General features: G+C 29.3%; 2 long non-coding RNA genes across 5 annotated transcripts in view; both read left to right on the top strand.

The window, feature by feature from the left end:
* LOC127734046 (uncharacterized) overlaps window positions 1–9,760 on the top strand; it is a 59,943-nt gene extending 50,183 nt beyond the window's left edge. For all 4 annotated transcript variants that reach the window (XR_007997376.1, XR_007997374.1, XR_007997379.1 and 1 more), the window contains exon 8: window positions 9,687–9,760. This is a non-coding gene — a long non-coding RNA (uncharacterized LOC127734046). The remainder of the gene's footprint in view (window positions 1–9,686) is intronic.
* Window positions 9,761–10,630: 870 nt separating this feature from the next.
* LOC127734049 (uncharacterized) lies at window positions 10,631–14,015 on the top strand. The gene is made up of 3 exons (XR_007997385.1): window positions 10,631–10,698; window positions 10,996–11,070; window positions 11,360–14,015. It is a non-coding gene; the product is annotated as an uncharacterized LOC127734049 (long non-coding RNA).
* Window positions 14,016–15,949: the final 1,934 nt, after the last annotated feature.

The raw sequence follows: 15,949 nt of genomic DNA, 5'->3' as shown, positions 1-15,949 counted from the left end.
CTAGTTTAATAAATGTGTCCGATGTCAGACATGGCTAAAAATAGAACTTTGGGGGAAAATGCAGTTTTTGACTTGTATCTCTGAAACTAAAGCAAATGTATAACGGTTGCATTATTTCATGCATCAATTGTAAATAAAAATATCAGGTGAGCGACACAGGCTCCTTGGAGCCTCTAGTATTTGTTAGGCATTAAAATCAGTTTTCACTGAAACAACAGATTGAAGCTTTATAACAAATTGGTCTAAAATTTCTTTTATTCCTATTTATATCCTAATGAAGTATATTTTAATAAGAATGTATAGTTATTGTAAATATACGTCTCCAATTTAGGATTTGACATAAAACATGCATCACATTAATATCTGAATTGATTGCAACAGCAAATAGCTTTGATTTTGAAGCTGAAACTAATTTAAAATATTTGTTTTTGTTACAGATACTGCCTAAATATGTAAGACTCCTATACCATGAAAGATGCTTCCATTGCAGATAGCACATTAGGATTAGTCACATGTAGGTTTTTATTCATAACAATTGTTCTTAAAACTGTGTTTATATTTGTTAGGTAATAAAAATCAGTTTTTCCTGGAACAACAGCTTGAAATTTTATTACAAATTGGTCCTACATTACATTTATTGAAATATTCACTGTAATGAGATATATTTTAATAAGAATGTATAGTGATTGTAAAAATTCTTGTCTCCAATAAAGGATTTGACATTACAACATGCATCACATTAATTTCTGAATTGATTGCAACAGCAAATAGTCTGGATTAAAAGCTGAAATTAATGTTTATTTTTTTTGTTTTCATTACAGATACAGCCTAAATATGTAAGACTCCTATACCATGAAAGATGCTTCCATTGCAGATGCACATTAGGATAAGTCACATGTAGGTATTTGGTCATTACAATTTTCCTTCAAACTATATTTATATTTGTTAGGTAATAAAAATCAGTTTTTTCCTGAAACAACAGATTGAAGCTTTATAACAAATTGGTCTAAAATTTCTTTCATTCAAATTTATACTCTTAATGCTGAATATTTTAATAAGAACGTATAGTAATTGTAATTATATACTTTTCTCTATTTTGGGATTTAACATAAAACATGCATCACATTATTTTCTGAATTGATTGCAATAGCAAAGAGTCTGGATTTAAAGCGTAAACTAATTAATAATTTTTGTTTTTGTTACAGATTATACAGCCTTAATATGTAACACTCCTATACCATGAAAGATGCTTTCACACATTAGGATGTTGCACATGTAGGTATTTGGTCATTACAATTGTTCTTAAAACTTATGTTTATGTTTGTTAGGTAATAAAAATCCGTTTTTTCCTGAACAGTTTGACAAAAAGATGCTTTATGTTAAAATGGGTCTCGTAAAAGCAGACCTCTGCAGAGAGCAAACTTTAGATTTTGATATAACATTGATGAATTTAATGGGCGCTAATCTCGTAAAAGCAGATCCCCCAGCAGAGCTGATTACATAGTATGATAACTTGTGTTTATGGTAAAATGTATTTAGTTTTTTTGTCTGGCTCTATTTCATTATCAACCAATTTGAAACTTTATTACAAATTGGTCTCAAAAAAATTTCTTCAAATTTATACTCTAATGAAATATATTCTTAATGGAATGTATAGTAATTATAAATATTCTTGTCCAACATGCAAAGATTAAATTCTGAAAAAATTGCAACAGCAAATAGTCTGTATTTAAAGCTGATATTAATTTATAGTTTTTGTTAAAGATACATCTAAATATGTTGCACTCCTAGACAGAGAAGATGGATTCATGGCAGATAGGAAGAGTCAACATGTAAGTATTTGGTCATTACAATTGTACTTAAAACTATGTTAATATTTGGAAGTCAATAAAAATCTGTTTTCACTGAAACAATAGCTTAAAATTTTATTACAGATTGGTCTAAAATATCTTTTATTCGAATTTCAAATGTGGTATATTTTAATAAGAATGAATAAGTAATTGTAAATTAATTGTCCGTAATTTAAGATTTGACATAAAACATGAATCACATTAATTTTTGAATTTTTTTAACAGCCATTAAATATTCTCTAAAGCTGATGCTAATTTAAATTTTTTCTTTTGAAACAGATACAGCCCAGATATGTTCCACTCCTACCCAATGAATATGGTTTCATGGTAGATGCACATTAGGATGTTTAACATGTAGGTAGTCATTACAATTGTACTTTAGACTATGTTTATATGTGTTGGGTAATAAATATCAGTTTTACCTGGAACAACAGCTTAAATAAAATATTATTTCAAATTAGTGTACATATTTCTTTTGTTCAAATTTATAATCTAGTGAAGTAAATTTTAACATGAATGTGTAGTAATTTTAAATATTCTTGTGTCCAATTTAGGATTTGACATAAAATATGAGTGACATTTATTTTATAATTGTTGCAACAGCCAATAGTCTCTATTTGAAGCTGATACTAATTGATGATTTGGTTTTGTTATAGATACAGCCGAAATATGTTACACTCCTAGACAATGAAGATGGTGTCATGGTAGATTGATCACACATCTGGATACGTAGCATGTAGGTATTTGGTATTTTTAATTGTACTTTAAACTATGTTTATATGGTTGGCAGGTAACAAAAATAAGTTTTCCCTGGAAGCTTAAATTAGATTTGATTACAAATTGATTTAAAATTTCTTCAATTCAAATTTATACTCTTATGAAGATTATTTTAATGATAATGTATAGAAATTGTTTATATACTTCTCTTCAGATTAGGATTTTTCATCAAAAATGCATCATATTATTTTTGAATTAATTGCAACAACCAATATTCTCTATTTAAAGCTGAAACTGATTTAGAGTTTTTGTTTTTGTAACAGATACAGACTAGATATGTTACCCTCCTAGACAATGAAGATGCTTTCATGGTATACAGCACACGAAGATTTGTATCATGTAGGTATTTGGTCATTATAATTGTACTTTTAACTCTTTTTATATGTGTTGGGTAACAAAAATCAGTTTTCCCGTTGAACAACAGTTTAAAATTTTATTACAAATTTGTCGAACATTTCTTTTATTCAAATATTTACTGTAATAAGTAATTGTAAATATTTTAGTCTCCAATTTAGGATTTGACATAAAACATGCATCACATTAATTTCTGAATTGATTGCAACATCAAATATTCCCTATTTAAAGCTGATACTAATTTACAATTTTTGTTTTTGTTACAGATAACGCCTAAATATGTTACACTCTTCGACAATGAAAATGGTTTCATTGTAGATAGCACATTAGGATTATTCACATGTAGGTATTTATTCATTACAATTTTTTTATTTAAACTAGGTTTATTAGCTCACATGGCCCACAGGGCCAAGTGAGCTTTTCTCATCACTTGGCGTCCGTCTAGTATCTAGTTTTAAAAATGTGTCCGATGACCCCGCCTGCCAACCAAGATGGCCGACATTTCTAAAATTAGAACATGGGGGTAAAATGCAGTTTTTGGCTTATATCTCTGAAACTAAAGCATTTAGAGCAAATCTGACTATGGGTAAAAATGTTCATCAGGTTAAGATCTATCTGCCCTGAAATTTGCAGATGAATCAGACAACCCTTTGTTGGGTTGCTGCCCCTGAATTAGTAATTTTAAGGAAATTTTGCAGTTTTTTGTTATCTTGAATATTATTATAGATGGAGATAAACTGTAAACAGCCATTATGTTCAGCAAAGTCAGATCTACAAAGAAGTCAACATGACCAATATGGTCAATTGACCCCATAAGGAGTTATTGCCCTTTAAAGTCAAATTTAACAATTATTCGTAAATTTTTGTAATCTTTTACAAAAATCTTCTCTCCTGAAACAACTGAGACAAATTTAACCAAACTTGGCCACAATCATCACTAGGGTATCTAGTTTAATAAATGTGTCCGATGACCCTGCCTGCCAACCAACATGTCAGACATGGCTAAAAATAGAACTTTGGGGGAAAATGCAGTTTTTGACTTGTATCTCTGAAAACTAAAGCAAATGTATAACGGTTGCATTATTTCATGCATCAATTGTAAATAAAAATATCAGGTGAGCGACACAGGCTCCTTGGAGCCTCTAGTATTTGTTAGGCATTAAAATCAGTTTTCACTGAAACAACAGATTGAAGCTTTATAACAAATTGGTCTAAAATTTCTTTTATTCCTATTTATATCCTAATGAAGTATATTTTAATAAGAATGTATAGTTATTGTAAATATACGTCTCCAATTTAGGATTTGACATAAAACATGCATCACATTAATTTCTGAATTGATTGCAACAGCAAATAGCTTTGATTTTGAAGCTGAAACTAATTTAAAATATTTGTTTTTGTTACAGATACTGCCTAAATATGTAAGACTCCTATACCATGAAAGATGCTTCCATTGCAGATAGCACATTAGGATTAGTCACATGTAGGTTTTTATTCATAACAATTGTTCTTAAAACTGTGTTTATATTTGTTAGGTAATAAAAATCAGTTTTTCCTGGAACAACAGCTTGAAATTTTATTACAAATTGGTCCTACATTACATTTATTGAAATATTCACTGTAATGAGATATATTTTAATAAGAATGTATAGTGATTGTAAAAATTCTTGTCTCCAATTAAGGATTTGACATTACAACATGCATCACATTAATTTCTGAATTGATTGCAACAGCAAATAGTCTGGATTAAAAGCTGAAATTAATGTTTATTTTTTTTGTTTTCATTACAGATACAGCCTAAATATGTAAGACTCCTATACCATGAAAGATGCTTCCATTGCAGATGCACATTAGGATAAGTCACATGTAGGTATTTGGTCATTACAATTTTCCTTCAAACTATATTTATATTTGTTAGGTAATAAAAATCAGTTTTTTCCTGAAACAACAGATTGAAGCTTTATAACAAATTGGTCTAAAATTTCTTTCATTCAAATTTATACTCTTAATGCTGAATATTTTAATAAGAACGTATAGTAATTGTAATTATATACTTTTCTCTATTTTGGGATTTAACATAAAACATGCATCACATTATTTTCTGAATTGATTGCAACAGCAAAGAGTCTGGATTTAAAGCGTAAACTAATTAATAATTTTTGTTTTTGTTACAGATTATACAGCCTTAATATGTAACACTCCTATACCATGAAAGATGCTTTCACACATTAGGATGTTGCACATGTAGGTATTTGGTCATTACAATTGTTCTTAAAACTTATGTTTATGTTTGTTAGGTAATAAAAATCCTTTTTTTCCTGAACAGTTTGACAAAAAGATGCTTTATGTTAAAATGGGTCTCGTAAAAGCAGACCTCTGCAGAGAGCAAACTTTAGATTTTGATATAACATTGATGAATTTTAATGGGCGCTAATCTCGTAAAAGCAGATCCCCCAGCAGAGCTGATTACATAGTATGATAACTTGTGTTTATGGTAAAATGTATTTAGTTTTTTTGTCTGGCTCTATTTCATTATCAACCAATTTGAAACTTTATTACAAATTGGTCTCAAAAAAATTTCTTCAAATTTATACTCTAATGAAATATATTCTTAATGGAATGTATAGTAATTATAATTATTCTTGTCCAACATGCAAAGATTAAATTCTGAAAAAATTGCAACAGCAAATAGTCTGTATTTAAAGCTGATATTAATTTATAGTTTTTGTTAAAGATACATCTAAATATGTTGCACTCCTAGACAGAGAAGATGGATTCATGGCAGATAGGAAGAGTCAACATGTAAGTATTTGGTCATTACAATTGTACTTAAAACTATGTTAATATTTGGAAGTCAATAAAAATCTGTTTTCACTGAAACAATAGCTTAAAATTTTATTACAGATTGGTCTAAAATATCTTTTATTCGAATTTCAAATGTGGTATATTTTAATAAGAATGAATAAGTAATTGTAAATTAATTGTCCGTAATTTAAGATTTGACATAAAACATGAATCACATTAATTTTTGAATTTTTTTAACAGCCTTTAAATATTCTCCTTGAGCTGATGCTAATTTAAATTTTTTCTTTTGAAACAGATACAGCCCAGATATGTTCCACTCCTACCAAATGAATATGGTTTCATGGTAGATGCACATTAGGATGTTTAACATGTAGGTAGTCATTACAATTGTACTTTAGACTATGTTTATATGTGTTGGGTAATAAATATCAGTTTTACCTGGAACAACAGCTGAAATAAAATATTATTTCAAATTAGTGTACATATTTCTTTTGATCAAATTTATAATCTAGTGAAGTAAATTTTAACATGAATGTGTAGTAATTTTAAATATTCTTGTGTCCAATTTAGGATTTGACATAAAATATGAGTGACATTTATTTTATAATTGTTGCAACAGCCAATAGTCTCTATTTGAAGCTGATACTAATTGATGATTTGGTTTTGTTATAGATACAGCCGAAATATGTTACACTCCTAGACAATGAAGATGGTTTCATGGTAGATTGATCACACATCTGGATACGTAGCATGTAGGTATTTGGTATTTTTAATTGTACTTTAAACTATGTTTATATGGTTGGCAGGTAACAAACATAAGTTTTCCCTGGAAGCTTAAATTAGATTTGATTACAAATTGATTTAAAATTTCTTCAATTCAAATTTATACTCTTATGAAGATTATTTTAATGATAATGTATAGAAATTGTTTATATACTTCTCTTCAGATTAGGATTTTTCATCAAAAATGCATCATATTAATTTTGAATTAATTGCAACAACCAATATTCTCTATTTAAAGCTGATACTGATTTAGAGTTTTTGTTTTTGTAACAGATACAGACTAGATATGTTACCCTCCTAGACAATGAAGATGCTTTCATGGTATACAGCACACGAAGATTTGTATCATGTAGGTATTTGGTCATTATAATTGTACTTTTAACTCTTTTTATATGTGTTGGGTAACAAAAATCAGTTTTCCCGTTGAACAACAGTTTAAAATTTTATTACAAATTTGTCGAACATTTCTTTTATTCAAATATTTACTGTAATAAGTAATTGTAAATATTTTAGTCTCCAATTTAGGATTTGACATAAAACATGCATCACATTAATTTCTGAATTGATTGCAACATCAAATATTCCCTATTTAAAGCTGATACTAATTTACAATTTTTGTTTTTGTTACAGATAACGCCTAAATATGTTACACTCTTCGACAATGAAAATGGTTTCATTGTAGATAGCACATTAGGATTATTCACATGTAGGTATTTATTCATTACAATTTTTTTATTTAAACTAGGTTTATTAGCTCACCTGGCCCACAGGGCCAAGTGAGCTTTTCTCATCACTTGGCGTCCGTCTAGTATCTAGTTTTAAAAATGTGTCCGATGACCCCGCCTGCCAACCAAGATGGCCGACATGGCTAAAAATAGAACGTAGGGGTAAAATGCAGTTTTTGGCTTATATCTCTGAAACTAAAGCATTTAGAGCAAATCTGACTACGGGTAAAAATGTTCATCAGGTTAAGATCTATCTGCCCTGAAATTTTCAGATGAATCAGACAACCCTTTGTTGGGTTGCTGCCCCTGAATTAGTAATTTTAAGGAAATTTTGCAGTTTTTTGTTATCTTGAATATTATTATAGATGGAAATAAACTGTAAACAGCCATTATGTTCAGCAAAGTCAGATCTACAAAGAAGTCAACATGACCAATATGGTCAATTGACCCCATAAGGAGTTATTGCCCTTTAAAGTCAAATTTAACAATTATTCGTAAATTTTTGTAATCTTTTACAAAAATCTTCTCTCCTGAAACAACTGAGACAAATTTAACCAAACTTGGCCACAATCATCACTAGGGTATCTAGTTTAATAAATGTGTCGGATGACCCTGCCTGCCAACCAACATGTCAGACATGGCTAAAAATAGAACTTTGGGGGAAAATGCAGTTTTTGACTTGTATCTCTGAAAACTAAAGCAAATGTATAACGGTTGCATTATTTCATGCATCAATTGTAAATAAAAATATCAGGTGAGCGACACAGGCTCCTTGGAGCCTCTAGTATTTGTTAGGCATTAAAATCAGTTTTCACTGAAACAACAGATTGAAGCTTTATAACAAATTGGTCTAAAATTTCTTTTATTCCTATTTATATCCTAATGAAGTATATTTTAATAAGAATGTATAGTTATTGTAAATATACGTCTCCAATTTAGGATTTGACATAAAACATGCATCACATTAATTTCTGAATTGATTGCAACAGCAAATAGCTTTGATTTTGAAGCTGAAACTAATTTAAAATATTTGTTTTTGTTACAGATACTGCCTAAATATGTAAGACTCCTATACCATGAAAGATGCTTCCATTGCAGATAGCACATTAGGATTAGTCACATGTAGGTTTTTATTCATAACAATTGTTCTTAAAACTACAGTTAACTCTCGTTGTCTCGAACTCGGTTGACTCGAAATTTCGGATGAGTCGAAGTTTTCACGTGGTCCCGAACTTTGTTCCATATAAATGTATGTATTTCGACTCCTGATGAGTGGAAATCGGATGAGTCGAAATTTCGGTTGAGTCGAACTAAATTTACGGTCCCAAGGTTAACAAAAGCATTCAAAATTCATTATTTATCTCGAACTAATACAAATAAGTCAAAACATGACCTCCGGGATTTAAATGGATTGAAGAGTTAATCTGACAATACACGTGTAATTAAATTTCCGGTCACTGACCACTGTAATTGATTTATGACATGCTATTTCCACGAGTGTTTACTTAAGATATTTTTTATAGAATTTTAATAAATAATTAGTGATACATTGTTAATGTTTATGAAAAAGTATTTAACATGTTTACAAAACAATTAATCATGATTTACACTAATGAATTTGGGTGTGTATAAAGTGAGGATTAAGACTTCCGTTGATGATCACCTAAAAACTACTCAATCGGCGTCTTTAATCTTGTTGTATTTTCTTTTGGAAAGAAAGAGTGAGATGAAACAAAATGAAGAGAAATCTAAATTTTCTAAAATCTCTTGTATCCGAGAATAAACAATTTTGTCAACTTTAAACGACCTAGATAACGCTAAGATAGATTGGAAATTACTCTCTCGGATAAAAGCCATAAGAAAAAATTGTAACTGAAACAATTGAATAAGTAAAAATAATGTTATTATAATAATGAAAGACCATGACATACAAATACATCGATCTGATACCAGAATATCGATCCCCTTCCCATATTCATCCGGATTTATTTTAGCTTTACCATTAGCAAGAGTTGTGTCCCTTGGTCTGTCAAACTTCCGGTTTTCGTTTGAGTCGAACTACGTGTATCTCGAAATAATTCTCTGGTCCGGCTGACTTCGAGATAACGAGAGTCGACTGTATGTTTATATTTGTTGGGTAATAAAAATCAGTTTTTCCTGGAACAACAGCTTGAAATTTTATTACAAATTGGTCCTACATTACATTTATTGAAATATTCACTGTAATGAGATATATTTTAATAAGAATGTATAGTGATTGTAAAAATTCTTGTCTCCAATAAAGGATTTGACATTACAACATGCATCACATTAATTTCTGAATTGATTGCAACAGCAAATAGTCTGGATTAAAAGCTGAAATTAATGTTTATTTTTTTTGTTTTCATTACAGATACAGCCTAAATATGTAAGACTCCTATACCATGAAAGATGCTTCCATTGCAGATAGCACATTAGGATAAGTCACATGTAGGTATTTGGTCATTACAATTTTCCTTCAAACTATATTTATATTTGTTAGGTAATAAAAATCAGTTTTTTCCTGAAACAACAGATTGAAGCTTTATAACAAATTGGTCTAAAATTTCTTTCATTCAAATTTATACTCTTAATGCTGAATATTTTAATAAGAACGTATAGTAATTGTAATTATATACTTTTCTCTATTTTGGGATTTAACATAAAACATGCATCACATTATTTTCTGAATTGATTGCAATAGCAAAGAGTCTGGATTTAAAGCGTAAACTAATTAATAATTTTTGTTTTTGTTACAGATTATACAGCCTTAATATGTAACACTCCTATACCATGAAAGATGCTTTCACACATTAGGATGTTGCACATGTAGGTATTTGGTCATTACAATTGTTCTTAAAACTTATGTTTATGTTTGTTAGGTAATAAAAATCCGTTTTTTCCTGAACAGTTTGACAAAAAGATGCTTTATGTTAAAATGGGTCTCGTAAAAGCAGACCTCTGCAGAGAGCAAACTTTAGATTTTGATATAACATTGATGAATTTAATGGGCGCTAATCTCGTAAAAGCAGATCCCCCAGCAGAGCTGATTACATAGTATGATAACTTGTGTTTATGGTAAAATGTATTTAGTTTTTTTGTCTGGCTCTATTTCATTATCAACCAATTTGAAACTTTATTACAAATTGGTCTCAAAAAAATTTCTTCAAATTTATACTCTAATGAAATATATTCTTAATGGAATGTATAGTAATTATAAATATTCTTGTCCAACATGCAAAGATTAAATTCTGAAAAAATTGGAACAGCAAATAGTCTGTATTTAAAGCTGATATTAATTTATAGTTTTTGTTAAAGATACATCTAAATATGTTGCACTCCTAGACAGAGAAGATGGATTCATGGCAGATAGGAAGAGTCAACATGTAAGTATTTGGTCATTACAATTGTACTTAAAACTATGTAAATATTTTGAAGTCAATAAAAATCTGTTTTCACTGAAACAATAGCTTAAAATTTTATTACAGATTGGTCTAAAATATCTTTTATTCGAATTTCGAATGTGGTATATTTTAATGAGAATGAAAGAGTCATTGTAAATTAATTGTCCGTAATTTAAGATTTGACATAAAACATGAATCACATTAATTTTTTAATTTTCTTAACAGCCATTAAATATTCTCTAAAGCTGATGCTAATTTAAATTTTTTCTTTTGAAACAGATACAGCCCAGATATGTTCCACTCCTACCCAATGAATATGGTTTCATGGTAGATGCACATTAGGATGTTTAACATGTAGGTAGTCATTACAATTGTACTTTAGACTATGTTTATATGTGTTGGGTAATAAATATCAGTTTTCTCGGGAACAACAGCTTAAATAAAATATTATTTCAAATTAGTGTACATATTTCTTTTGTTCAAATTTATAATCTAGTGAAGTAAATTTTCAAATATTTACTGTACTGAGGTGTATTTTTAATAAGAATATAAAGTAATTGTACGTATACTAGTCTCCAATTTAGGATTTGACATAAAACATGCATCACATTAATTTCTGAATTGATTGTTTTTTTTTTTACAGATTCAACCTTTATGATGTTTCAGTAGTAGAAGGTGCAGCATGGCAGCAGAAGATGTTAAATTGAGAATCGTGAAGAGACAGTTTAATTCTTTAGAGAATAAATAAGATTATAGTTTATAGATGAAGATTAAAAAAATCTTGAATGTTCAAAATATCAGATGAGAATTTGCCAAGTGCCCTCAATATGTCTACAATGATATAACAATCATAATTAAAAATGTATTGTAAACCTCTTTTTCAATATTCATATTAAAGAAAGTAGATTGTCAATTTAGATATTTACTTATTTACCTGAATTTTTTATTAAGTAATTTGGACAATATGACTTTATTTAGATTTTTTGAAATTCAAGTTCAAAATGTATATACATCAGATAGTTTTGGTTTGCCAGCAACTTCCATTGTATACTAGCCAAAAGATCAATTGTTGGTTGTAATTAAGGCCAGCTCTAAATAAGATCTTAAAATAGAAACTATCTTCAAATTTGACAAGTTACCATATCTACATATGAATAAATTAGAATAGTCTGTAAATATTCTGTATTTTCCTTTTTGCATCATCTTTTGAGTAACCAAATCAGAACACCCAGTTTGGTGAAATACTTGTTCCTGTTATATCTATCATTGCTTTTGTAAGATAAAAACAAAAATGTATATGCAGTTTTGTTAAATATATTTAAATTAAAAATTAAAAAAAAAATCAAATTCAAATTAGCACAAACAAAATTGACTTTAACTTATGGTTTAGTTTATGCACCCTTTAATGTATATCTTAAAAGTTTTGTTGTGGACTAAGCAAATATCAAATTATCATTTCAGAAGTACATTTTGCTTGCATGGTATCATCTTCACTAACATTTAACATAGTGGGTTTCGGAGTTACTGAGGTAGTTCTTATTGAGGTGTTTCTTGTTTTTTTCTATGGAGGAATCAGTGGTTTCTATGTCTTCAGGATATGGTTCTGTCATTCAAAGGGAACTGTCAATGTAATTCTGAAATGATATACATTTGGTATTTTATTGTCATTGAAAAAGAAACAGTATCAGTGCATGAACATTTGAACTGTGAATATATAATATTTAAACTTTATAATTTATAATTTTTAAATCGATTTTGGAAAGTTATTGTATCAAAATTAAATTGTATTTGACACAGTTTGATGGATGGAAATTGAAAATTAGAAAAACTTTGAAAACAAAATTCCAAATATAAATTTCTGCTTCATTAAAACATTTGGTTAAATGGATCTGCAAAATCACTGATAGCTAACATGGTTAATCCACTTAATTAGATAGTGTCGTTAAGTATAGTCTAATGGATCCTGTTGATATCCTATTAAAAGTATTAATGTATTATGAATTATATTCCTAAATCTAACATGTCAGACGCGAGAGACCCCCCTTTGTTATAGAGGGATCGCCCTTGCATCAGTGTCTTACAAATTGTACTGTAATATACTGAACTATAGATTAGCTCAGTGGGTAGATGATAACAATGTACTGGTTGAGGAACAGAATGGTTTATGACAACTTTGTAGTACAATAGACCAATTATCTACTCTTACTAATTTGATAAATGTGAGAAAAACACTTCCTAAATCAATCTTTTGCGCCTTTATATTGATTTTAAAAAGGCTTACGACACTACACAGAGATATTTTATGGTATAAACTAGATAAAATTGGTGTTGCACAGACTTTTTGTTCTGCTATTAAGTCAATTTATACAAATGTTCTGTAAGAATAAACGATCATTTCACAGACTGGTTTGATGTAAACACTGGCTTGAAACAAGGATGTCCCTTGTCGCTCATTTTGTTCAACTTGTATATTAATGATTGAGTAACATTTCTTAAGTCCTTTGACTGCGGAATAGATATTGGTGATGAAAAACTGTATTTTATTATATGCTGATGATGTTATTATAGCAAACGATGAAAAAGAGCTACAACTTTTGGTAAATGCTTTTTCTACATGATTTGAAGACAATTGTATGACAATTAATACAAACAAGAGTGACATTGTACAATTTAGACCACCATCTATACCTAGATATGATGTAATTTTTAATTGTAATGGTCATACTATAAAGTCTTCTAGTAATGATACTTGGTCTCATTTTAAACAAGCATTTAGACTATAATATCACTGCAAAAGCCGTTGCATCTTCAGCAAATAGAACTTTAAGGATGGTAATAGCCAAGTGTAAACTTTAAGGGGGTGTTTGTTTCGATGTATTTGTAAAATTATATGAAAGTTTGGTTTGTCCTATAATAGAATATGAAAAGGTATATGGGGTGTAAAAAGATATTCTTGTATAAATTCCATACATAATGGGGCCTGTAGATTTTCTAGAAGTAGAAAAATATGCACCAAATGCTGCAGTTACTGGAGACTTGGGTATTATTGTATTATACGTTGATAATTTTATTTTATATTGCATTTTGATTTGTCAATACACACGTTTTAAGGTGTAGGTCAGAGCACCTGACCCTGGAGACGGGATTGCGCACTTGGCATCCACTGACACAGGTTTCTAGAGCTTTTTGATCGATTATATCGTTTTTTATCTCTAGTTGTTCCTGGCCGGCCTTGACTGTCTATGAAGGGGTGCATTTAGTCAAAAGTTGGTTTTGGTGTATTTTGGAAAATCATGGAAGTATTATATTTTACTTCCATGGGATAATATATACATAGGAATTGTATGATTTTGAATTATATATACATTGCAATAATAATGATTTATTGAATTTGTGAATATTTATAATACAATCTGGCGTCCATCGAGCATGACGGGCTGTCGGCAAACTAAGATTATGTTTGCATTGTTTATATTTGGCACAAGTATGTAGTTAATACTTTTCCACTGCTTATCAAAAATAGGTGGTATTATTTGTTTGTGGTGTAGATTAAATAACATGAGCTCAAGTCTGATAAATGCAAAAGTTCATTAGTGGGCTGATAGAATGAGTACTAAGCATAAGTGTGCTGAAAACTGGAACTTTTTAGTAAGGAAAACTAGCTTCTCTGAACTGAATTCAAGTCATTTATCGTGTCCTGAAAATATGGACACAAATTATGTTGTTAAACTTTTAATGTCAAAATGCATTTCATTCACAGAAGTGCTTTTCTCAAATTTAGATGTGGTGTTGCTCCACTAAGGATTTAAACTGGGAAATATGAAAATATTGTTTTAGCGTGTGCCATATATGTTATAGTTTTATTGAAGACGAAGCACATGTTTTATTAAGATGTCCTCTTTATGAAGATTTTAGAAACCATTTATTTATATTATGTTGCTGAAACTTATAATGAAAATTTTAATACTTTAGATGATAACCAAAAGTTAGTGTTTTTATTCTCAGATGTGTTATTCTCAGATGTAAATATGATACATGTGTGTTCCAAAACCTGTTATTTGAATTTAAAAAGGCGTTGAAATTTTATATATGGTAAATACATGTAGTACTTTATTTCATATTGTTTAATGTATTATATCTATGCATTTTAATAGTCTTATAATTCTGTATAGAATGGCTCATTTTATTTAGTATTGTTTTACAATGTCGAGAGAGGAGACAGTCATAAAACATTGAATTAATTGAATTGAGTTTGTTAGTATTACAATCAATATTTGTGTATGCCTCGCACAAAAATGTGCAAGCAGGGCCGTACTGGACATTTTCAGTTATCAAGGTTTTTTTTTTATAACAAACACACTGAGATTTGGTATCCAGGAAATTAAAATGAATCAACAATACTTTCATGTATTTTGTACAATAATATTTTTTCTAATTACATCTTACTCATGATGCAGATCTGTCTTCATCTAATACTATGATGATGTACTACAGTGGCATAAAAGTAGTTACGATAGGTTTAGGAAGTGTCATTTTGGTATTTATCATGATGCATTAGATTAAATTTCCCCACGTTTCAAGGAATAACATTGAAAAATAATTTATAAGCTAACACTTCTAGCCAGCAGTCTGTTTTGAATAATAAGGATTTCTTTAAAACTGTTCAAGTATACCTCCTTAGACAATCTTCCTAGCATTGGGTATTGGAATTTTCCAATTTTTTCTCCACTACATTTTCAGTTTTTAGTTGGTTGTTCCATGTCAGCGGGGTCGTCGATGATAGAATTTTTGCCATTATTTGATATTTCTCATAAAATAAAATGCAAGAGCATTTCATCAATTATAATTGCTACGATTTTCTTTATGAATTTATGCTTATCCTTGTTTGCATGTTTATTGTTTTAATGAAGATAAAATCCGATGTCCAGATTATCGGCAATATGAATATATTATTTGTTTTGTTTAAGCCTAAATATTTGGAAAGATTCGTAAATGAATTTTTTTTGACAAAACCTATGTTACAGCTCATCAACCACTTCCATGGTGATGCATATGTCCATCCATCCCTTTGTCCTGTCTCAAGTTTGCTTTCCACTCTGATTAATTACAATTTGCCTAATGTCATGGACAACAATAAAATGTAGGTCAAGTTCGATTTTGTCGTAGTTACCTTTAGAGGTGTAATATTACCATTGTTTTCCCCCATTAGTCTTTATTAAATTTGCACTCTTCT

This window comes from Mytilus californianus, unplaced genomic scaffold, assembly GCF_021869535.1.
Source record: "Mytilus californianus isolate M0D057914Y unplaced genomic scaffold, xbMytCali1.0.p SCAF_3, whole genome shotgun sequence".
Classification (NCBI taxonomy): domain Eukaryota; kingdom Metazoa; phylum Mollusca; class Bivalvia; order Mytilida; family Mytilidae; genus Mytilus; species Mytilus californianus.
The sequence above is the reverse complement of the archived record's forward strand: the minus strand, read 5'-3'. Positions and strand labels throughout refer to the sequence as shown.